This window comes from Canis lupus, chromosome 13 (assembly GCF_048164855.1).
Source record: "Canis lupus baileyi chromosome 13, mCanLup2.hap1, whole genome shotgun sequence".
Classification (NCBI taxonomy): Eukaryota; Metazoa; Chordata; class Mammalia; order Carnivora; family Canidae; genus Canis; species Canis lupus.
In genome coordinates this window covers 32,394,173-32,419,635 of record NC_132850.1, presented here as the reverse complement: position 1 = coordinate 32,419,635, position 25,463 = coordinate 32,394,173, and the positions used below count along the sequence as shown (strand labels likewise).

Sequence of the window (25,463 nt, the reverse complement as noted above, 5' to 3'; positions counted from 1 at the left end):
AACAGAATCATCATTAAATCCGTCATTTAGGTACTTTTTGTATCTTGGTGCATATGTCAGCTCAGATCTTTGTATGTTCATATAATTTGTTAAATAAAGTTATATATTCATGTTGGCCTGGAATGTTCCTTTCTCACTAAACAATGTATCATAGATACTATTTCAAATAAGTAATCAACATTTCCCACATGAGTATCTGATTAGTGATCTGTGGAACCCTAATCTAAAACATGTTAAGAGTGGTGCCACCAAAACAAAAAGAAAATAAATACACAAAAAAACCTGTTTCTAAGCAAATATAAATTTGGGAATTGCTTTGTAAACCCAGCAAAATAAAAATGTATTTAGTGAAGGACATTTCAGGACATTTAGCATGCCTATTCACATTGTAACTATCCAATGAGACATACAGATTGTTTCATTTCCCAAAATGAATTGATGAAGAAATTATTTAAGTACAGGAGAGCCATCTACCATAAATAGGTAAAGCAATATAGTACTGTAATCTGTTTTTTGACTGCATGCTCCACGAGGGAACTACTTGAGCACAAAGCAACCATACATGTATAATCATTTACTTACAGGTTATATGCATATTCTACTGTACCAAAGGATTGTGTGTATTATATACTACAAAAAGTAGAAAAATATGAATGAGTTAATGCAAAAAATAGAAAAAATATGATTAAGAAGACTCCATATATTTTAAAGGCCTTGCTAACATTAATAGCTGTTATTAATGTTTTACTAATATTAGCTATTATTTCAAAGCGCTTAGGGTAAACTTCATCTTTATGGTTGGTGTAAGTATAGATTTTAAATAGATATTGATGACTTCAATTTTTTTGAACATATTTCTTATAAGAGCCTATGAGACTGTTACTGTTTTAACTCCTAATATGCCAGATTAAGAGTTCATACAAGGAATAAAAGTACCGTGATTGTAAGTGAAAACTACAACACATAGCAATAACACAGAAACATCTCCAGAGTATGGCTCTCACTCTTCCCTCAGGATCCATCATTGGCTTAACATGTGACCAAGTGAGGTTCCAATGTCAATGAGGACATGAATTTTAATAGAATATAATTAAAAATCACAGCATTTTCTTTCCATATCATAGGAAGTCATCTCAAGAACTAAGGCCTTATGAAGAATACTTTTTATGAGGTTTGATAGGCAGAAGAGATATTATCTTGGGTTGAAAAGCAACCAGGAGCAAAGGAAAGAGAAACATTTCAGGTAGACTGGTGTTTCAGGTGACCTGGCCAAGAAAGGGAGGAAGAAACCTTACCTAAAAAGACACAAATATCAAGGACTTTATTTACTTTTGTTTGTTCTTAAAATGGATACATCTTAAGTATGTCTAAATATCAAATATATCCTGTTAAGAAAAGAGCCAGTGCAGTGAGAGGAGAAAGAATGAAAGAGAGGAAGACAATGGATGAAGAACAATTACAGGAACAGAGCCTGAGCTATTGCAACATACAAATGAGAGCTTTCTTTCCACAATTAGGAGAGCAAAAGTAATACATGGAAACACCCCATCGAGAAAGAAACAGTCTGTGCTTGCTCAGCAGCACATATACTAAAATTGGAACGTTACAGAGAAGATTAGCACAGCCCGTGTGCAAAGATGACACTCAAATTGGGGAAGTGTTCCATTAAAAAAAAAAGAAGAAGAAGAAGAAGAAGAAAGACAAGAAAGATGCAGCCTGACTCACGCTGTGACAACGACTAGAAATAAAAGCAAAAATAGATGAGTGGACTGCGAAGAACCAATATGATAATGCAGAACCAGAACCACAGAAGAGATGCTGACACTAAGGTGCAGAGCATGGTTATTCCTTTAATCATTCCAGAATCATTTTATACTAAGAGATTCAGTGAGGAAGAATTGGTAGTCAAACCAGAACCATCTCATATGTTGATAAGGTATTGCCAATTAGTTAAGAAACTTACAAATATCTACTTCCTGTTTACCAGGTTCCAAAAAACATGTGGATGCTGAGGATCCAAACTGAACAGAGATACATGCTTCTTGCCCCCATTTGTCTTTTAATTGTAGTTGATATACCTACGAATTATTTAAGAAACTACATATAGTTTATCTCAGAACATAAGATGTCATTCTCAATTAAATCTTGTGTGTATGTCTTGAGTAGAAAAGAAAAAACAAAAACAAAAACGAAAAAACTCTTAGTTCTGAGTAGAAAGAAAAGTGAATGCTGTGGACCTTACTGATTTTTTTTTAATCACTATTAGATGCCCTAAGTGGGCAAAACTGCCCAGCATAATTCCTAAAACTCTATCATCTCATTGATATTGGAATATCCAATAGCTAGAAGGACACAAACACAGCTTCTTGCTTTTTTAACATTCTTTTTGTTTCTCCAGTACCCCAGTCATTTTAAAGAGAAAACAGCTGGATAACAGAAAAATACATATAATCATGCTTTGTATATAAAAGAAAGAAAGCATACATGAAGATAGCTAAGTTATTCATAGTACTACTAAAACATGGTTTTAAGGTTTTCTCTTCCTTTCAAGATTGAGTTTTAACCTTGAACATTTGTGGTTTGAGCAGCAAATCATTTCATAGGCACTGCAGTCCAACTTAACATACTATGTTAAAATGAAGGTTCGAGGTGCATTATGGTTTCAAACAAATACCAAAAAATAACAATACTTTCCCAGACATAATAGATCAATGTCAACTAAGGAGCGCTGAGGAAAACAGAACGAAGAAGCTGGGAAAGACAGAAATAGAAGAAGCAGGCAGAGGCTAGACTACTACCAAAAGAAGACTCCCCCATTCAAACCTTAACAGTCTTCCCAACTGTAGCAAGATCAGGATGTCTTTGATTCTGGATCCCATTAAATCTACTGTACTTTGCATAATTATTCCCTATTTCAGGAAGTACTTTAATGTAAAAGAAATGTGAATTAAGCTATGAAACATGAACATTTTTTTTAAGTCATCAGGACCCTGTGCTAGAAGCCATCACTGATTTTATGTGACCAGAGAAAGGGACCATAGTAAACAATCAATAATTTGTAATTAATAATAATAAGTGAATAATGAAATAGTAATTCTTGATTTTTCTTTCAAGACTTGAGACAAGAGAGAAGAGAAAACAAGTCATTACACATTCAGGGAAATTACTTTGATAATTTTTTTTCTTCTTATGGTAATATTGGCAACCATAATCATGTAAGCTCTGAAAATGAGAGCATTCAGTTCAGCAAAATTATACTGATTAAGATGGATATGTAAGAAACGTTGAACTACATTTTGTAGAAAGTGTCCCTTTTTGTGTATAGGACATATGTAGGGGTCTATAAAAACTAGACAGTGTATAAGGTGTGTCTGAGATGTTCAGAGCTCTACTGCTGAAGTGTTGATACCTTGCACAGAAGCCCAGAGTGCTGCGTCCTCTTAATGACCTACTCTTTAGAATGCAGCGGCCAAGACAAATGAAAGCACAGGATTTGGATAAAAACTCACATTCTCTTTCCAGCTGTGCCTCCCTGACCCATCTGGAAAATAAGAAAACTGTCCTTCTTTATAAAGTACTTTGCAGACTGATCCTTCTCTGTCTTTACTATATCACCATCAGGATGTCAATACATTTATACGTTGATGGATTATAATGCCTTTAAGAAGTAAACTACAACCTATGAGCCCAGAAATAATTAAGATCATGGAAAAGCTTGAAGGAAATGAGATTGATCTCCTGAAATCACACACAAAAATAACGTCCATTACTACCTTTCATGAGCTTCAGACTTTTTTGTCTGACCTCCTGTTGCTGACTTCTTTTCCTAGGAATGTGAGGAGCCTGGGTTTAGCAATTCCAGTAGTTGAGAGTGAGTATGGGAATGGGGGAGGGGAAATAAGCTTTTGGCTGAAGAACAAAGGGGGATTTATGCTTGGCTCCCAGATGAGGGTGTGGGAAGCAAGTAAAGTCGAAACTTTAGGTCTAAATGGAGGGTGGAGTCCAGAGACCAGACAGCAAGAAAAGCCTCAGGAATGAACAAGTAAGGCAGTCAAGGCAGGTTTGGAAGGCAAAACGCAAGACAGATTCTGAACATAATGGAATCCATGGCCCTGAAATTCTTTGTACTGTGCCACAGTTGATCCCATGGGTGGAATGGGAATCATGAAGCTAACCTGTTCTTACAGCTCTATATATCTGATTGCCACCTTAGATATAAAAGTTTTAGAAATACAAGGTAGGAATAAAACAAGTTTTGCCAAAAAACGGTAGCATGAAATCTAATTTTCAAACAAAAATAATTCGCACCTTAGATGCTAACATTAAGTCTCTGAATTCGTCCAAGTTTAATGAATCAAAATGTTGTCTTGCCTTTAAAAAAATCATTCTTTATTTAAAAAAAAAAATCATTCTTTCCACAGTTTATGGACATCAAAATGGATTTATCATCTTGTTCATTTTAGGGAATCTTGAGCCTCTTCTGCCAGTGGAGATAATGCTTGTTATTGCTAGACACTGCTCATAACATAATGGCTTTATTAATCAGAATAATAGGCTATTCTTCAGTAACAAATTAACCCTGAAATATCTGTTTCTAACACAGCAAAAGTTTATTTCTTCTTCACATTACGTGTCCAATGTGAGTCAACAAAGCAGCAGTTCTGTTTCGTATAATCATGTAAGGAGAGGCTCACCGAATCCTCTGTCCAAAGCATAGCTGGTAGTCATGATAGGAGACAAGACAGAATAGAGAAATTCAGAGGTTTTTCATTGCCTCAGCTTAATGCTCACACATCACACCATGCACATTTCATTGACCAGAACCAGTCTACTGCTCTCACCTAACTCAAGGAGGTTGGAAAGTATAATTTTTTCTAAGCAGGAATGGAAAAGAGAATTGGGTATTTGTGAATACTAGCAATGTTTGTCATGGTTAATGTTCCAAAAATAATCACAAGACTCTGGAAAACCACCTTTTAGAGAAAAGACAAGGACATAAGAAGAAAAACACACACACACACAATAAAAACGAGGGGCATGTACATAACCAAGAAAGAACAATCAAAGGCTCTTAATAGTAATTTGAAATTAAGGTGTTTCAAGTAGTCCATAAATGTACAGTTACTGCACATTGATACAAAAAAAATATTGAGTCTATCAAAGGTAAGATTTTTTTTTTCCAAAAACATAAGATAGGATGTGATTATGCTTTCTGGAAGCTAGTGAGACCAGAGATAACATACATAGGCTAACCTCTGGATGGAGCACACTAATGAGGTCTTAATAGAGAATTAAGCCTGCACACATGTTCAGAACATCATTAAGAAGCTGAAAGAATGAGTCTCAATGATTCCTAGGAAATTGATTATAAATAAATACTGATTGAGAAGGCAGAAGCTCCAAAGGGCTAAAGGGTAATTTTTAGGTCAGTAGAGGACTTCTCAAAGTTTAGAGAAGGCATCCTTAATGGTCTTTCTCTTTCAAGTTGCCAGGAGAAGGAAAAGACCAGGGGAGCCAATAATAATTGTGATGAAAGGATAACAGGCTTGAGCGTCAGAGAAAAAAGAGAAGATAAAGAGAGGAGACTAGGAAATCTACTCTGTAAAGAATTAGCAATCCCATTGGGCCAATGGGAATCTGCTGAATTTGGATTCTGAGTCTGGATTCAGCAGGGTGAACAAACAGAAAAGGGACTCTTTGACCTAGCTTCATTTGCATTTTAATGTAGACCAGAAAACCTGTGATCAGTATTATTCTTAAGAGCTTTCCTAGCTTTTAATAATCCCGATTATTTGGAATTTTAAAAATCCCTTCTATTTCCTGTATATTTGTAGTTAAAGCCTCACCAATCCCACTGTATCAGAAGGAACAGCTGCGATGGTCCAAGCTAAGTTGCAAGCAATGGCACCCAGGAATGAGAACAAACAGCCAAGATCCTTTAGTCCCAAGGAAGCAAAGAGAAGGCAAAGGGATCAGTCTCGGATGTAGGTAGAGACTACTAGGAGACCTTGGCCTGCCTTAAAACAATTTATTCGATGTAGGTGACAAAGGCAAGTACTGCTGGGTTTTCTATTTCTTTATATATAAAATCTCCCACAGCTTTTCTCTGCTCTAGTAAGATTATAAGGTAGAGAGCAGTTCAGGAACTGGATCTATTCTCATCGTGAACCTTAGTGTCCATCACAGACATTCTAGGCATATTTTTAATCCAGTATCCAAGCCACTGATTAAAATGTTAACTGGCCCACAAAGTAACCTCTGTGGAATGCCATGTGTCGTGTCTCCCCAGGCTGACACTGAACCATTGATAATATTTGTCAAAGTGAGATACTCTAACCAGCTGTCTCTTCTCACAGCACATTCATGCACAGTTGTTGGTGAGGAATTAAGACTGTAACAGCAGGGACATTAAGGATTAGGTTTGACAGTTCAGTAAGAGGAATGCATAGTTTAGCTTTGTCCAAGTCAGGATGCCTTCCTATTTTAGGAAGAAGATGATTTCAGTTAATGAAATTTAATTTGAAAAGAGCTAAGGATGAAGAAATGTGGATGGCATTTTGGATGACAAGACAGGAGCGCATTCATGATTGTTGAGCATTGCTTTTCAATCTAAAAAAGAAAACATAAATAAAGTTTTCAATGGTTAATATATAAATAGATGGTAGAAAAAAATAATGTTTATAAATTCAAAAAATCAGGTCGGCTCTTTGCCAGCATTTAAGAGTATCTTGCAAGACACATTGGCTTCGCTATATTAACTATATTCCCTGAAAAAGGAATTTTAAGAAGGCAGATACTTTCTTTCACACTCACAGTGAAATCATGCTTAGAAATGACTGTTGAGATATTATACAATAGAATATTTTGTTTTTTCCAGCTTCCTAGAAATATGGTCCTATGATTGGAACAGATGTGCTGTTTAGCTCTCTCCTTGACCTTTCCAGGAGTCCCGTAATTCAGATCAGGTAGTGAACAGCTGTTAAAATAAATCTGTCCTTGAGCTTGGGGGAGGAAGATGAGGCCTCAGACACTATTGCTTCTGACTTCATTCCTGGCATCATCGTTTAGGTTGAGATTATAAATAATAATCCAGAGATTATGACAAACACTGATAATGTTGAGAAAAACCAATCAAACACCCTTCTTTCCAGAGGAGGTGGTAGAAATAAGAGAAGTACTGTAGTTAATTTGTGCAGTGAGCACATGATTATCCGGTGCCTGCAAATTTTGCGTTTTGGGATTGATATGCCCCTTTTCAGCCCCAAGTGGGACTTTTATACAGCTCCCATCATTTTATTATGTTTTGGGGTAATCTGTTCAGCCCTGTTAATACAATGAAGAAAGAAATTCAAAATTAAGAGAGACATAAGCTCCTGGTTTTTGAGGCAAAGGCTCAACAAGCAGTCCTTTGACCCAAGGAGCCTGCTGAGATTCCCAGCAGTTGTGCTGCAGGATGGAGCCCCAGGCCGTGTGCAAACCAGGGCACTTCCATCTCGGACAGTATTCCAACACAAACTGACAAAAAGAGCAGATTGGGACAGCCACTCACTCCCTCAGCCTGGTAAAGCATCCTCTAAAAGAGGCTGATGTGTCTTTAGACGAGGGGTGAATCTACCCCATAAAGTATACTTGGTGGGGCACCTGGGTGGCAAATTCAGTTAAGGGTCGGTCAAGATCTAAGTCTTGGTTTCAGTTCAGGTCGTGATCTCAGAGTCATGAGATTGAGCCCCGATTGTGCTCCACACGTGGCACAGAGTCTGCTTGAGATTCTCTCTCCCTCTCACTCTGCCCCTCTCCATGCTGGTGCAGGCACTTTCTCTTTCTCTCTCTCTCTAAAAGACAAATAAATGAATCTTAAAAAAAAAAAAAAATGTATTTAGTAATGCCCTGTGAAGTACAGTCAATGGAATTTATTTCAATTGTTATCTCATTATTATGAATTGATATTTCATGTGCATTTTAAAATGTAAATACACTAGAATACTAGATTGCATATAAAATATTAAACAAATATACATATGGGAGATATATGCCTACTCGGGCTGCTATAACAAAATACAGCAAACTGGGTAGCTCATTAACAACAAATGTTTATTTCTCACAGTGCTGGAGCTAGAAAATCCAAGATCAAGGCACTGATCAGCCGATGTCTAGTAAGGGCTGCCTTCTTAGACAGTCATCTTTTTTTCATATCCTCACATGGTAAAAGGGCAAGGGAGCTTTCTTTGGCTTCTTTTACAAAGCACTAATCCCATTCATGAGGGCTCTGCCCTAATGACCTAATCAGCTCCCAAAGTCCCCACTTTCTGAAACTATCAACTTGGGAGTTAAGACTTCAACATTTGGACAGGGAAGAAGGGTTGACAACATTCAGACATAACATACATTATTTATTTATTTATTTATTTATTTATTTATTTATTTAATAAATAGGGGAGCATATAATAAAAAAAATGTTGAAGACCACTGTTCTAGATTATTTCTTTTCCCTAGTCAAATGTTCATGAGAAGAAAACAAGGTAGATTGGGAAGGCATTACTGTCACAGTAACCCTAGAAAAAGTCATTCAGCTCAAACCCTTTACCTTAAGGTAGTGATCAAACTAATATCACTATTGGACAGAAGGAAGAAAAAAGGAGGGAGGGGAGAAATGAGAAATAAAAGTCTCTTTCCTCAGGTGACATCTTTCTTCCATAATATATCTTTCAACAAAAGACCCAGGCTGCTCACCTTCTTCATCTACACCTCCCTGGCATAGCCTGTTCACTCTCCAGTGAATTATCTTGTAAGGCCAAGGAAAAGAATCCAGAGCAAAGGGTACTATTTGGGAAGGGGTGTGTCTAGTGAATGGAGGATACGGAGTACAGAGAGTCAAGAATATACAACTGCAAAGTGTGGTCATCAAGTACTGTCAGCAACGGGTCAGAGAGTGAACAGAGGACAAGGAAACTAACCTCACAATGGAAACTGAGACTTTAAATTAAAGATTATAGGTTGTAAACAGGTGGCCCCCAGGACAAGTCCAGCCTACAGACATGATTTGTTTGGCCATACATCATTTATAAAATTTTGAAGTTGTAAATATTTAAAGCTTGGGAGATTTCACACACACACACACACACACACACACACACACACACACACAAAAGGTCCACGTTTCTAACTTCTCTTTATAAACGAAAGATCTAAAGCACTGGTCAGTCTTCCCAAATAGCCACCATGGGCTGGAAATGAATTGTGTTCCATTGGAAAAGAGAGTAGGGCCTCTCCCTTTCATATTACCCCCACACAGACTGTCTCACACATCTATGTTGTTGTTTCCACTGTTCTGGGTTCAGAAATATAGGAAGGAGCCAGAACTCTGAGAGAAGCCAAGGAGACAAACAAGAAACCCGAATCATAGACATATTGTCATGCCTCTTCCCCTTGCCCCCATTGCCTACTATGTACAAGGTCCTTGTTCCAGAAACCATAGATGGGAAGAATCAAAAGCAAACAGAACTGATGAGGTCCATGTTCCCAATGAACTTACAGTCTAGTTGAGAAAATTGGATAACACATTAGTAAATAGAATTCTCAGTGATAATATCTAAAATATTTTGAATGCTATCATGGACCAGTCACTGTTCTCTCATGTGGTTTGTATTCTTTTATACATATGAATTCCCATAGAAACCCCACGAAAGGGAAATAATTACATCCCATTTTTCAAATAGGAAATTGAGTCATGGAAATAAGCAACTTGTCTAAAGTCCCACAGCTAGTAAGTAGAGAACTAATAATGAGCTCCAGCAGTCTGACTTCAGAGGCAAGGCATTTAACCCCTGTGCCACACCATTAAGTACTAAGCAGAGTGTTAAAATAGGCTCATATGGCAGAGGCACTGGGCAGCTCCTTTAGATTTGGAAGTCAAGAAAAGACTTTCTGGAAGGGGCATTTAAGCTGAGATCTGAAGAATACAAGTATGCAAAAACTGGAGTAGTAGGCAAAGGGAGCAACTCATGTGAAGAAATAAATTTGGAAAGAGTTCCTAGTTCCTTAAAAACCCCAAAAGTTGACAATGTTGACCAGTGAGACTGCAGCCTGATGGAAGAGTGAAAAGGAGAGAGGGAGGAAACTGGAGAGGGGAGATCGAAGACAAAGCACAGGCCATCCTCTAAGGTACTGAGCTTCCATTTCGTGACAGCTGGGACCCTGTAGAGGATAAGAGCCTGAGAGGGGGACATAATTTGATAGGAATTTCAAAACATGGTAATGCTCCCATTTACCAGGATTCTTATAAACTGAACTTAATGTATGCTACTATCTTCCTATTTGTTCTTTCATGCATCCTGTGCTCTAAACCAAACTTCTAGTAGCTAGTGTTGTGCTAGAAAATGAACCTTGTGGAAACAAAGCCCTAATTTGTAGTATTTGCCAGTTTCTATGGTATAAGTACTTCCACAGTAGTTGATCTTAGGCTATCAACAGTTAACAATCAGCTTGCAAAATTCGTGAACATTTAAGAATCAGCTCTTGAGAGCCAGTTCCATACTTATATCTCAAATATTTTCACCTTCTGAAACTCAGCAGGCCTTTATGTGGTATGACTTTTCTACATCCTGTTCTCCCTGCCTCTTAAACTTAACCATTGTTGGGCTATGGTTAAGAGCAAAACCTTTGGCTTCAGATGGATGTGGATTCAAATCTCAGTTTTATAAACCAACCATGTGATCTTAGGAAAAGTTCTTAACTTCTCTAAACCACTGTTATCTTGGGACATCTGGGTGGCTAAGTGGTTGGGCATCTGCCTTTGGCTCTTGTGGTGATCTGGGGGTCCTGGGATTGAGTTTTGCATCAGGCTCCCCATGGAGAGCCTGCTTTTCCCTCTGCCTATGTCTCTGCTTCTCTCTGTGTCTCTCATGAATAAATAATAAAGTCTTTAAAGATAAATAAATAAAATTTTAAAAAATAAACCTCTGTTATCTCATTTATAACATGGGAGTGACAACAGACCCTACTTCTGGGCATTGTTACAAGAATCAAATGAAATAATATAATAAAAATGACTTAGCAGAGGACCAGGAATGTTATGTACTTCTTAAGAAACTTTATTTTATTCATCTACTCATCCACCACGAGTCCTACCTAAGAGCTGGGGAAAGCTACAAAGTTTGTGAAGTTTGCCTTTCAATAGCCTGTCTTTTGAGTTAGGTCTCTTGCCTAGTTTTTCCCACCTCTAAAACGCTTTCCAGGATACACATAAGAATCTTCATCTCTCATAGGCTAGAAGAAGTACTTAAAGACATATGATATATCTTATATATGATATGAGAACAAATAGTGGCTTAAAGTTACAGTATCTATTTTGTAATAGAGTTTCTTGATGACAGGAAGGATTTCAAGATTCTGATGGCAGAAGTTTCTTGCCACAATATTTTATTGATATTGAAGATTTTGTAAATTTTTCTGTACAAGCAGCAACTTGACACAGATAGCTAAGTCTTAGCCTCCACCTGTCAGATTTTATTCATGGGAATCCTGTGGGCACTCATTTTCATGTTTAGTTGTATCAACACCAAGAACAGCTTTATTTATTGACTATTAAAGATGTAGGTTTTAGTGACAGTTCCATTTTACCTTTGTGACCTTGTTTAAGTCCCAAACTCTCAGAGATTTACCACATTAGAATGAATTCAGAGTCTATACCTGCTCTAAAATTCAATGATTCTGTAGAATCATTTAAATATTTATAAATTCCAAAAGCACCTCCAAAGCTAACAGAAAAAATACATTTGACACCATTCTTGTAGGATTAACATAAATAAACTAAGATCTCTATAGTAAATCAAAGCAGAGTATTGAGTCAATTGTATGAATAATTCAGAAACAAAATAAAGCAAAACAAGAACTTAGGGTTCTAAAGCTTTCAGAATACACAATTTATAGTTTTATTCAGAAATCACTAGAACTGCAGTGCATTCTGATTTATACTTAAGAAATCATCAAAGCTTCATTTTCCTTTAAATTCAGGTTTTTCAGATATCCTGTACCAAAACCCTGTTTAGAGGAATGTTCTAAGCCAATATCAAGCCAAATATGTGTAAGAGCAACCTGAAGGAAATTGCTAGTTTCCTAGTCAGATTTAAAAAGGTATTTTTAAATCACCAGGAATAAAGAACGCATCCATCAGATTAGATGACTCTATTCTATCATTTCTTTCAATGTATTATGCCCTAATCAATATATTTATGAGCTTATCTCTTAGAAGGGTACCTACCCTAAAGTATGTATCTAATTGTACCCTAATATTTTTAGTTCAGAGATAGTGAATTATTACACTGCCAACACATGTAAGGCAATTATTTATTAGTTCCTGAAAGCTAATATGCAGACCATAATATATGCTGAGCAGTATAGCCAATGAGGCCACTATTCGTACTGCCAAAGTAGTTGTATCAGTCTTGAGCAATGTGAAGCCTGAACCCCAAAGAGATTTTGGCTTATTGTTAAACATTTTATATCAGCTAGTGAATAGTCACCATAGATAAGATCAAAGAAATTTTTGTCTCTAATACATATTTCTGGTAGCAATAAATAATAAGCTGCCAACATTGCTTAGTACCTCCAATTCCTAACTTAGAGATAAATTATGAAATATCTTTTCTGGCACATTTTACAGCTCTGGTGGTAGCATATTTGCATTATGAAACATATGCAATTTAAATTATCAGTTAAATTTTTCTTGATTGGGCTTTGCACATCTATAGGCAGTTTGGGAATAGGTTATCAAAACTTAAAGGGTGGAGAAAGCCAATATGAAAAGGCTATATACTGTATGATTCCTACTACATGACATTCTAGAAAAGGTAAAACTATGGAGACCATAAAAAGATCAATGGTTGCCAGGGCTTAGGAGTGAGGGAGGGATGAATAAGCCAAGCAGGGGATTTTTAGGGCAATAAAAATATTCTTTACAGTACTTTAATGATGGTTAATGTCATTATACATTTGTTCAAACCCATAGAATGTACAGCACTAAGAGTAAACCTTAAGTAAACTATGGATGTCGGGTGATTATGATGTGCTATGTCAATTTCTGGAGAGGAATGTTCATAATAGGGGAGGCTGTGCATGCATGGGAGCCTGTGCTACATGGGAAATTTCTGTATTTTCCTCTTAATTTTGATGTGTACCTAAAACTCTTCAAAAATCTTTTTTTTAATTGAAAGGGAATGTTTAAAAACTTAAGAATTTAACATCTTACGTGTTGAAAAATATGTGCCCATAAAACATGGACAAATGATTTAATAAATCATTTGACCATATTCTCTCCTTTGCATTATTTCCTTGATCCTGTAAATTCTAGAAAGCAAAGGTTATTATCCAGGTTCTCTGAAAATTTCTGTATCTCCTAGGATGCTTCAGTCTCAACTGACTCTGATATGATTATTTTAGAGATAGTTCATTCATAAATTAAGCACTAATCTTATTGTAAATGTACAGTAATTAGTCACTGACTTGTATAAATCCAAATGTATGAGTGAGTCCATCTGTAACATATTCCTATCTGGATTCGGCAAAAAGGAAGATCTTACTTTAATTAAAAAAAAAATTATTTTTCACAGTGACATCTTGATGTTCCACTGATCAACTAAAGGAGTTAACTAACTCATGTTGATGGACAAAACTCTAGCAAATATGGCTGGTTACTTTTCTATCCAGAGAAGTTCACCGGAGCCCATTAAAATCTAGGCACTTTTCCACAAGAGGCTGAGAAAAACTACCCATCCCATAGAAACACTCGACTTGGCCCTGGAGTGGCACTGAACCCCAGTAGGATTTAACACTGAGACCATTAATATCTACCACAAGCCTTTGAAGAGGTCCCAGCTGTGCCTCTTGCCATGAGTGAACCGGAAAGCCCACATTACTGAGGGCTTCCGGTGGTTTGACATTCTCTCCTCAGGCTGGAGAGGTGGCCACAGTGTGACTCAGCTGTGAACCATGGCCGGGCCTTCCTCAATCCTGAGGGAAGAATCAAGGGGACAGAACTGAATGTTTGCTAATACAACTGCCATCTGCCACCGTTAAGTCTGATGGTGACAGAGTGTACGTTAATGCCAGATAGACAGAGAACACTCACCATCTGTTCATTGCCCTGAAATAAAATTAACTAGGTCATCTGGGTTTGGAAGCCTATCTGGAATTGTTGACATCTATTCCCAACCTTAAGGACAGAAATTTTCTTCCATCTTAAATCATTCGAATTACCTAGAGAAATGTTTTCACTGTAATCCTTCTTGTAGAGAAAATATAGTTAATAGACACTACATTAATAACAGTTTAGGTGTGAACAGTGAATACAGGATTTTGTAGCCCCTACATTATTATATGTATATGCAATAATATCACAAACTGTTATCCAACCAATACTTTCTAAAGGGAAAAATGTCTAATACATTTAATTTCAAGAAAAATGTGCAAAATCTATGTGGACTTCAGTTTTTGTTGATCAGCTAATGAGATGCAAATTTCTTGATTTCCAGGCACTCAAACTAGAAAGGGGAAATAAAGAGCTATAAGATATTTTACTCTTACTACTTACTTAAAAGATATTTGCATCATAGCCACTGAATCTAGGATATGACTGAAGAGGTAATGAAGTACACATTTATATGTATGTATATGTGTGTGTGTTTCTCCAAGAAAGGCACAGGAAAAAACTTTAACTCAATTTCTATACAAGAAAATGCTTCCCTAATCTCCCTACCCATAGTCTCTCACCTTCCAGTCACTTTTTTTTTTTTTTTCGTTTATTTATGATAGTCACAGAGAGAGAGAGAGAGGCAGAGACATAGGCAGAGGGAGAAGCAGTCTCCATGCACCGGGAGCCCGACATGGGATTTGATCCCGGGTCTCCAGGATCACGCCCTGGGCCAAAGGCAGGCGCTAAACCGCTGCGCCACCCAGGGATCCCCTGGTCACTTCTTCTTATCAGTCTGTTCTTATCTCTCTCAGTCCAGCATTGGTCTGGGTTAATATTGGTTTAGTAGTGAATCTCAGCTGCACTCATGACATGGGACAGAGGGAAAGAAAATAGAATAAATGACTGTTTTTAGTTCTTTATACCAGTCCTGCCTTGAAATATGGTTCTCTGAAAGAAAACACTTTAAAAAGATTCTACTTCTAAGAGCCGATTCAAGTTTTCTTTAAGGAAAAGTTACTGCTTTTAATAGTTTATAGACATGAATAACAGGAAATAACCCAGTTCATTTAGACAATCTATAATGTGCTGACTTGAGATAAATCCAGTGGCGCTATCCGTAGGTCCCAGGAGATTCAGTTTTAAAATGACCTTTCTCGAATTGGATTATTCACCAAGTTTGGTTATTGGCAAAGTTTATGAGCAGAAATTTCTCTAGCCTCTCACTTGTGCCTTAAGTTTTAAAGAGTTTAAACAGAATATATTTCCAAACAATCACTAAAGGTGTAATGAGTGATCTCCATATATTCAGCATTGAATTTAGGGCTCTGGGAAGGGCAAAGAAAGCATACAATGTCATCTCTTATGTTCATATAGATTAGATAAACCAGATATACACTATGCATAAAAATATGAAAACAACTTATAAAGAAATATGCCAAAGAAAAAGTGTCTTGACCCTATAATCTAAAGTAGACCCCACTATTCTCTCACATAATGCCTTATATTTTTTCTTTATACCTTCAGTCACTGTCTGTATGTATTTATAGGCTCCTTCACTATCTGTGTCTCCACCCCACACCCATGCCCATAGGCTCCATGAGGACAGGGGCTACATATGATTTTATTCATTACTTTATCCAAAGTGCCTAAAACACTGAAATACAGTAGGTAGTCACTAAATATTTGTTGAATTTTTGAAATATACTGTATTCATAGTCTAGAGGTAAACACTGAAAAGCAAACAGATCATAGTTACATTCTATCCTTCACGGATTAATTTATTCCACAAGCGTTTTTTGAGCACCAACTATGTCCACCCTGTCCTTAGAGATGTGGATAGAGAAGCAAAATGCACATGATTACGGACCACATGGAGGTCACAGTGCAAAAAATCACTATTAGACAAATAAACTGTAAAAATACAGAATTAGAGGTAAATATAGAATTATAAAATGTAAGGCCATTATGAAGTAAAAGTAGTAACAGATTTGATTTATTCTTAGCAGTTAGGGAATGAAGAAGGAATGTAGGCATGTAAAGAAGCAGGAGAATAATGATATTCGAAGCAAGAGAGATCACTGAGACCAGCTGGGAAAAACAAAATTTAGTTCATTGAAGTTTCATGGAAGAGTAGAGCTAATAGGGCAGCTCTGGTGGCACAGCGGTTTAGCGCTGCCTGCAGCCCAGGGCATGATCCTGGAGACCCTGGATTGAGTCCCACGTCAGGCTCTCTGTATGATGCCTTCTTCTCCCTGTGCCTCTGCCTCTCTCTGTCTGTATGAATAAATAAGTAAAATCTTAAAAAAAAAAAAAAAAGAGTAGAGCTAGTAGAGGACATTACTTCCTCCTATCCTTCAACGCATAACTATATGTACAGACTATTGGATAGTGCTTACATTTAATTTATAAACTATAGTTGAATGACATACTGCTTGTGGAACCTGGGCGGTGCAGTTAACTGTCCAGCTCTTGGTTTCAGCTCAGGTCATGCTCTTAGGGTCATGAGATTAGATCCACACTGGGCCCCACCCTCACCACAGAGTCTGTTTGGGATTCTCTCTCCCTGTCCCTCTGCCTCCCTCCCACCCCCAATGCACATGCTCTCTCTCTCTCTCTCAAATAAATACATATTTTTATAAAAGAATGACCTACCTCTCAAGATATTTTGTTTTCAAATAACTTGGGCATTAAGTCTTTCAATTTTGTCATTTTGTCTTTATTTCTTGCTTTTCAAATTATTCACATTGTGCCATATTCATTTTTGCAACTGTCCAATATATCACAAAGTATGGTACTTGTTTCAAGAAGCATCAAGAATCAAAATTTCTTTTTTCAAGAAATTAACTTTACATCTCTTAATAAAATGCCAAGTGATAACAAAATAGGCTATAGGGGAAATAAATACAGTTACTTGAACCAGTTTTTCTCCCCAAATGAACTATTTTTATGTGTTCCAGAAGAGAATACCACTCTTTAAAAGAATTATCACATAGATATAGCTGATAGCAGAGACATTATTTCATAAATGATTTTTTTATTTCAAATTCATTACATATTTAGGGGAAGGGGTTAATTTAAAAAATTTCCACAGAAGAGCTACTAATTTATAGAGTTATTATAATTTTAAAAGGCAGCATACCATAAATTACCAATATAGCAAAAAAAAAAAAAAAACCTGGTATGTTTATTTTGAAACTAAGCCTATACCCTATCAAAGCCAAAATAATTGGGCAATGATCATGAACTCAGTTTCAAAGCTGAGACACTGAGTGCTTGGGTTGTGTCAGTTATTATTTCCTGAATACGACTTTATGCCGGATCCAGAATTCACTCTGTCTGACTTTCAGCCAAGAAAGGAAGTAGCGTGGGTGACCAAGTTTAACACTCGCTCTGGGGATTTCTCTCTAGCCAAAGCTAAAAGGAGACTATAATTGGGTAGCCAGGCCTGTCCTTAGCACATTCTGTATTTAGATGGTTTACCTAAGCCCATTAGACAGCAAAATTACTCTGCCCTATGCCCCTACAGACATCTGAGAGGAAAAACCACTGGGGGCTGGGTATTGTAGTGGAGCCAAGATAAAGGGGAGGAGAGGGAGGAAGGAAGGAGGCTCTATTCATGTCTGTGGGTTTGAGAGTCAAACAGACTAGTTGTACTGACTAACAATTGGTTACCTTTAATTAAATTATATCCCAATTCCGGACTTAAATCTTTTAGTTGCAGAATGGGCTACTACTAAATGGGTAACTACTTCACAGGGTGGTTCAGGGGCTGGCAGATAAGAAATATTCAATAGCATTAGTTATTGCTACTGGTGCTATTATGACTTTTGTTATGCCATCTATGGAAGAAGAAAGAGGGATAAAAGGATGCATTTTCTATGAGGCTTTCCAGATGCCCTGTTTCTTTCTGTCATCTCTAAACCACCTCACTTCACCTTGTTTAACCTTCTTTAATTTGGATTTTTTCAGGTTAAGAAGCAAAGCAGCTATTAGGCACAAAAAAGGTTGAGCAACTTGCCCTAGGACTAATCTTCCCAACAGGCCCTCCCAAAGAAGTATTTCCAATCAGATAGTTGCCAGGCATGCCCAGAACCCTTTTTTTTTTTTTTTTTTTTTTTTTTTTTTTTTTAAGCAATTTGATTTGAGTAGGTCACTTGGGGGAGGTAAATTAAAAGAACCTTTCTAACTAAGTCAAACCTTGCTCTCCAACTATTTTTAATACATCTTTATAAAGTGCCCTTGAAAGATCCAACCAGGTAAACAAAACAAAGGTAAGTGTACCAAAATGCCTAGTGCCAAAAAAATAAAAGGAAGTAAAGAAAAAAAGAAACAAAAAAGAGAAGAAAAGTTCTTAACAGTCCAGCTCAAAAACTGTGGCACTACATAGGAAATAAAAATAACCTGGATACATAATTTCCTTCAAAATAAAATTTTGGATATTGGACACGAAGTCATATGCTTCTAAGAAATGGGGGAGTTTTATTATTTCCTGTGAAAGTGACAAGACTCATAAAGATATTTGGTTTTGGTATCAGTATACCAAGCTTCCAGGGAAATTTTCTAAAAAAGATACTTTAAAGCTAAAAACCATATTTACTTTTTGAAAAAACAAATGCATTTTCTCTGGCAAGTGATAGTAAAAATAATGTTGCTCCAAAATACCCAAGAAAGAAGGAAAATAACTTTTAACAGAAATGAAATTTTCAATGAGGAGGGATGGGGCAAGAGTTTAAATCTTCAAGTCATTTTAAATTTGTCAGACAAAGGAGGAGTTTAAATCTTCAAGTCATTTTAAATTTGTCAGACAAAGGAGGAAAAAACAATGTTAACTTGTTAACATCAACTTTCCTGCTTTTCTTATAACTTTCTGAAAAAACCTATTTCATAGAAAAAAAATGTGTACTATTATTCTTGATGAAGGGTTTGTACTGAGAGTTTCCTTTTGGGATTCAGATGACTACATGCCAATATCCCTCACAAGGTCTTAGGTATTGACAAAAGGAGACTAGATGCCTTCTATAGTCTTGCTTTATTATTTTTTTGCAGGATATATCAGCTTTATTATATTTATTATTATATTTATTTTTTTGTATTTTTTTATTGGAGTTCAATTTGGCAACATATAGTATAACACCCTGTCCTCATAGTCTTGCTTTAGTTGGAATTTTTATACCATAGCCTTCCCATCTCCAGAATATTATGTCCAAATGTGCTAAGAACAAACACTATCCTCAAGTTACTCTCATACTTCCTGCTTATATTCATTTACTCCTCCAGTCTTACTGAGCAACTGCTATGTTCTAGTTGCTGCACACACTGAGTAGATAATGCTTGTTGCTATTGAAATAGTAAGAAAACAGTGTATTTATCACGACATATTTTGACTGTAGTACTAGCAGGACCTGATAATGGATTTTATAAAGTGACTAGTGAAAATGCAAGTCATCAGTGGTAACTTCTAGGCATGTTGCATGAGGCTTAGATGATAGTCTCATTAAATCAGGTGAAGAATGACAGAAAGAAATAGATTTGGAAATCTAAAGCTCTGTTTTGGACATGCTAAATTTAGTCTGTGATGTTTGTTGAGAAGGCAGTTGGAGAGATGACTAAGGAGCTCGTAGGATAGTTAAGGTTAGAAAAAATAAACTTGGGAGTCATTTGCCCATAGAGAACATTAAAAGCCATGGGATGACAAGTAGAAAATATAGAGAAGGAGGAGACAAGGATCCAGAACTGAGCCCTGGGACACTCCACAGTAAGAGAAAAAGGAGGCAACAAAAGACATGAAGAAAGAGGCTATGAAATAAGGAAATAATCAAGAAAGGAGTGGCTCAGAAATCCAGTTGAAAAAAGTGTATCAAGAAGGTTAACTATGTCGGGACGCCTGGATGGCTCAGTGGTTGAGTGCCCACTTTCGGCCTAGGGTGTGATCCTGGAGTCCCGGGATCAAGTCCCACATCAGGCTCCCTGCATGGAGCCTGCTTCTCTCTCTGCCTGTGACTCTGCCTCTCTCTCTCTGTGTGTCTCTCATGAATAAATAAATAAAATTAAAAAAAAAAAAAAGAAGGTTAACTCTGTCCAACTGTATAAAGTAGACTAACAAGAAGACCATTGGATACTACTTTATTTAGCAGAATAGAAATTGCTAGAGGGCCCAAGGAAAGCATTTTCAGTAAAATGGTGCACACCTTTTAATTAAAATATTTCATTATAGTCATCATATAGATTATGAGCACACAGAATACAAAACATGAGTCTCGTTCATCTCTTTTCCTTGTGCTTAGGACAGTACCTGACACAACAAACAGATCCTCAGTAAATACTTGCTGAATGTTGACTATTGGGCCTTGACCAGTGCTTTATTTCATGTTGTCTGCCACAGATGGTAAACTCTAAAAAGCAGAAATGGCATCTGTGCATTTATCTTTGAACTTATGTGTTACACATTCCAAAACATTTACATCTGCAATTAGATGCTTAATAAAAGATTTGCATTGGAAATGAAGAAACATGGTGATTTTCAACTGTGAACTAGAGAGAGATTTAGTGTCTTGGTAAAGAACAGGAAGGCTCACAGACTGATGGAAACTGTGGAGGTTTTAACAAATGGTCACAAATTCTCTCTGGCGCTCCTCTCTTGAGAGATGGAGTCTAATTACCCTCTCTTTGAATATGGCTTGGCCTTATTTATTGGCTTCTTAACCAATATATTGCTGAGGAAGTGTTCCTGCTTGACTTCCAAGACAAGGTCATCATAGAAGGCAATACAACTGATGTCTGGATCTCTCTCTCAGGACTCACACCTTTGAGCACTGACTCGCCGTGACTACTGTACAACTGCCATAACAGAGTGATTTTATGGAGAAAGAGATGCCCAAGGAACTCCTACTGTTGCCAGCCTGCGTGCTAGACATTCGAGACAGGAACCCTTCAAAATAAGTCCAGCCCCACTGAACCATCTGATTACAACTATATGTAAAATTCTGAGGGAGAACCCCCAGGCTGAGCTTAGCCAACCCCTAAAACTATGAGTGATGGTAATAATTGTTGTTTAATGCCATTAAAGTTAGGTTGCTTTGCCATGTGGTGATGAAAAGGGAAACAGACCACAGTGCATTTATTCAGCCAGCAAAGAAATAGGTTCCGATAGGAAAACAGTCTTTCCGATTGGCCTAAAAATGTTCATAGAAGAGATAAGATGAGAAAAGCTGCTTGAATGACCCCAATTATTTTTGATTGAGAAAATAAATTCCTAACTTGACCAGAAGACCTGATCATATTTTGAGATAAACCAGGACTCAAAGGCCATTAACTGGAAAGGAAAGAAAGGAAAGAAAGGAAAGGAAAGAAGAAAGGAAAGGAAAGAAGAAAGGAAAGGAAAGGAAAGGAAAGGAAAGGAAAGGAAAGGAAAGGAAAGGAAAGGAAAGGAAAGGAAAGGAAAGGAAAGGAAAGGAAAGGAAAGGAAAGGAAAGAGGGAGGGAGGGAGGAATATTCCTTTAGTCTGAGGCGCCAGTCATGCCTATAGATAACATTAAAAGAATCCTCTGGTCTGAGATGCTGTTCATGCATCTCCAACCAGAAAAACAGTTCTGTGATCTCAGGTTACTACAGTGATAGCAAAAAAAGTAACAAAAAAGGAACTTATCGATCCAGGAAAAGGATGGTATAGTAGTGTGGTTTCTCATGCCTCCCTCTCTCCTAGTGGTACACTTTAAATTCATGAGTTTAAGCAGCCTTCACATAATAAGCAATGTGTTAGGCCCCAGAACTGTGGGCTTACTGCCTTTCATCCCTCCTTAAAATCTGGGGAATAGTCGGTGGCGGAAATGTTAACATTTGAGCATCTTCATCATTATCATAATAAAGCTTCCCTTAAGCTGTGTCACCTGGAGCCAAGACTGGATTCCAGATTTATGATTTCTTGTTTTGCCACAGTTACATAACCCCCTTGTGTAACACTTATAAAACACCTTTTAAAAATCTACTTCTGAGTTTTTATTTCCTTCTTCATTGTACCATTGGGCTAATGAGACAAAGGCTTCAGAGAAGCCACTCTGCCCACAAACTATCACATTTTAACCTAATCGTTGCCATGTTCATAGTAGATAAGGCTCCAGCACTTTTATCTACTGTAAAGTAACTCCACCTCCTTTTTAACAAGCCATTTATCCCTCCACATTCTCTCCTAGGCTTTTCCATCTACATGGAACTCAAATTATCTCCTTAGATGACTTGCACCTTCACACCTAAATTATATCGTCCCATACTTTCTAAAATGCCTTAAATACACTGAGCAATACCTTAATGTGGCATTCTGGTTGGCCTATTTTCTGTTATTTGATCTTTTTAAATTATAATCTTCTTGATAGCAAGGTCAAGTTCTATGGAATTTGTTCTCGAAATAGAGTGATATAGCACAATATTAAAATGGAATTTAATAATAATTACTTTGGAATAATAATGCTTATCTGTCCTTTCTAATTTAGAAAGTTACACCACCATATTGAAGCCGTCCACATACCATTTTGCAAATTTCTTTCTCTTCGATATTTAAATTTTACCAATTAATTTTGAGGGCTATATAACTCTAGGTCTACTTCTTTTTTATCTTTTTTTTAAGATTTTATTTATTTATTCATGAAAGACACAGAGAGAAGCAGAGACATAGGCAAAGGGAGAAGCAGGCTCCCTGCAGGAAAGATGCGGGATTCAATCCCAGGACCCCGTGATCACACCCTGAGGCAAACGCAGACACTCAACCACAGAGCCAGCCACCCAGCCGTTCCTCTAGGTCTACTTCTAAAGAGAGTCTTCTTTACGTAAGACAGAGGATAGCTCTCTTAAACTCTTCTTCCTTTGCCCTTTTTTTTTTTTTTCAAAACGAATACAGCAATATAAGAAGAAGTAAAACTCTATATAGAATCAAGGAAAGAAACTAATCAGCCATACTTAGTGATTTAAAAGAAGGGACAAGAAAGTCAGGGATAAAACAAGTCCAAGTTGCCCTGAAGGCGCATATACATCCGATGTCATACTAGCTATTGGAAAATATTACCTCTTAGGCTGAAAAATAGTAATATGGAGAATCCATTTTATGCTTTGTGTTGTTATTAAGTCCACTGCTGTTTCTCATTCCCAGGATTCAGCTGCTGAGCCCACTGGCCTTTTCCAGAGGGACATGGGAGCTTTGGACAGAGCTCTGGGCATACTTGTTTGTATCCTAACGGCTGGCCATTAGATCGCATGGTGAACTGTGGCAAGCATACAGAATTGTTTTTCACCAATTCAGTTTTCAGCAAAGAATCCCTTTTAATTCCCTGTCCTGTATGTTGCCAAAATTCTTAAAATACTGTTCATGGAGATTTTTTTGTTACCCGCCTTGGAGCCCAGATGTAGGAACCAAGCCAGTGCAGCTGGTGTAACTTGGCTGAGTCTCACAGATAATTCAGTGTTTGAACAGTCTTCCTCTTTTTTTTTTTTTTTAATGTTGTTATTATTTTGGAAAATTTTGGAGTGAATGTTTGTGGATGTAAAGGTTGAGGGACTAGCAGAACTATAGGCTAAAGGTCTCATCAGTCTTTCACATAAGGACTTCATTAAACTGAAGAGGGGGAAAAATCATCTTTTTCTTCAAAATGTGCCAACATTGCCCCTGAACTATAGAGACAGACTGGTCAGGGGAGGGCAGGAAGGGGGATGATATTCTTTTTGCTTTATCTTTTTTTCAAGAGACTTCATGTGATGAGTATAAACATATTATACCCAACACTGAAATTTAAAAAGCAAGAGAATTCTAGGAGTGAGAAATGCTCATTCAGAAATTCCAACACAAAACCCAGTGATGCTTAGGGCAATGAAAGTGATTTTACACTAGACTTTACTTCTGCTACATGCTGGCACCACATTTACTACTTATAAAGCAATTGCATTTTACAGCTGACACTGTATTATACTGATATTGCATGAACATCATATTAATCTCTCTGACCTACATTCCAATTTGCATCCTTCCATGGAATATGATGATGATGATGATAATAATAGCAAGTATTGGTTGAGGGTTTACTGAATTGTGCTATGTGCGTTACACGGATTAACTCACTTAATGCTCTCAATAAATATATGAGGGAGATGCAATTACTATGCCATCTAATTCCAAAGCCTGGATCAGGAACACTGTCTCCTACCACCTTTCTGAGGAAGGGATGGAATTGCTGCTAATATGCAGGGAAATGCACACAACTGTGGTTGTGATACGCAACAGTGCTTTGCTTCTGGACATTATCCATCAAGTATGTCACAATGGAAAGAGCTTAAGAACTGACTACTCAGCAATGCTGTGAATTCCTTTCCTCCTCAAGGAACAATGTCTGTTTGCTTTGCTCTCTCTCTCTCTGCAGACTAGCTAACCTGATAAACAAATAAAGTGATATTAATGACTCATAATTACTTGATATGTATCCCTTCCTTGATTTGTGTATGTTTTATCAGAAGTCATCAGTGCTCTGATCTCAGGGACTGAGTAATGTGGGAAACTCCACATTAGAATGCACCGCAGGTTTAAATCTTGTCCGGAGGTGTTTCAATGCCCTTCAAACATATACTTCTCTACGTTACAACCCACTCCAATTATACAAACCGTTAGCTCATCTCTGAGACAGTCACCAAATTTGCCTTGCAATTGTTGGTATTCAAGTTCTCCAATTTTTTTTTATTTTTCTCTATATAGGTAATAACTCAATCACAGTATTAAGTAGAACATGAGGTAGAGTGAGTGCCCTTCTTCATTTGTTTCTAGAGTGATGTAGCACTTCTTCCTAATGCTCCTGAGTAATACTATGGTATTTGTACAAATAAAACTGTTCTTAAAACTTAAAAATGAATAAGCTCCATATAGAAAAAAAAGGGCAACATTTTGATGGCAGTATATGTTCATACTAACTCTGAAGTCTAGCACTAAACCAAATTTTCCAGACCATATGGAAGTGAAAAGAAAGGCATCTGAGATAATATTGCCAAAGTGAAATAACTTTCATGATTGGAAAATATAATAATGAAGTCTATCCTGAGGGTCTTAAGTATATTTTAAAATAGCATCAACAAGTCTCTCCCTTAAATGAATTAAGTGTGATCCTATCAGGAGGCAAGCTGTCTTTGAAGCTTATGACTGTATCTTGTGCAAACACAACATAAAAACAAAGGAAGGAGAAGGGGAAAATCAGAAATTTTAGATAGGAAAAAATGTAGAACTATGTTGTAAATATGTAGCCTCCTC

The 25,463-nt window shown here is 37.0% G+C and overlaps 1 non-coding gene across 1 annotated transcript; it reads left to right on the top strand.

Annotated features, from left to right (window-relative positions):
- Nucleotides 1-1,566: 1,566 nt before the first annotated feature.
- LOC140603309 (U6 spliceosomal RNA) lies at nucleotides 1,567-1,672 on the top strand. The gene has a single exon (XR_012006305.1). It is a non-coding gene; the product is annotated as a U6 spliceosomal RNA (small nuclear RNA).
- Nucleotides 1,673-25,463: the final 23,791 nt, after the last annotated feature.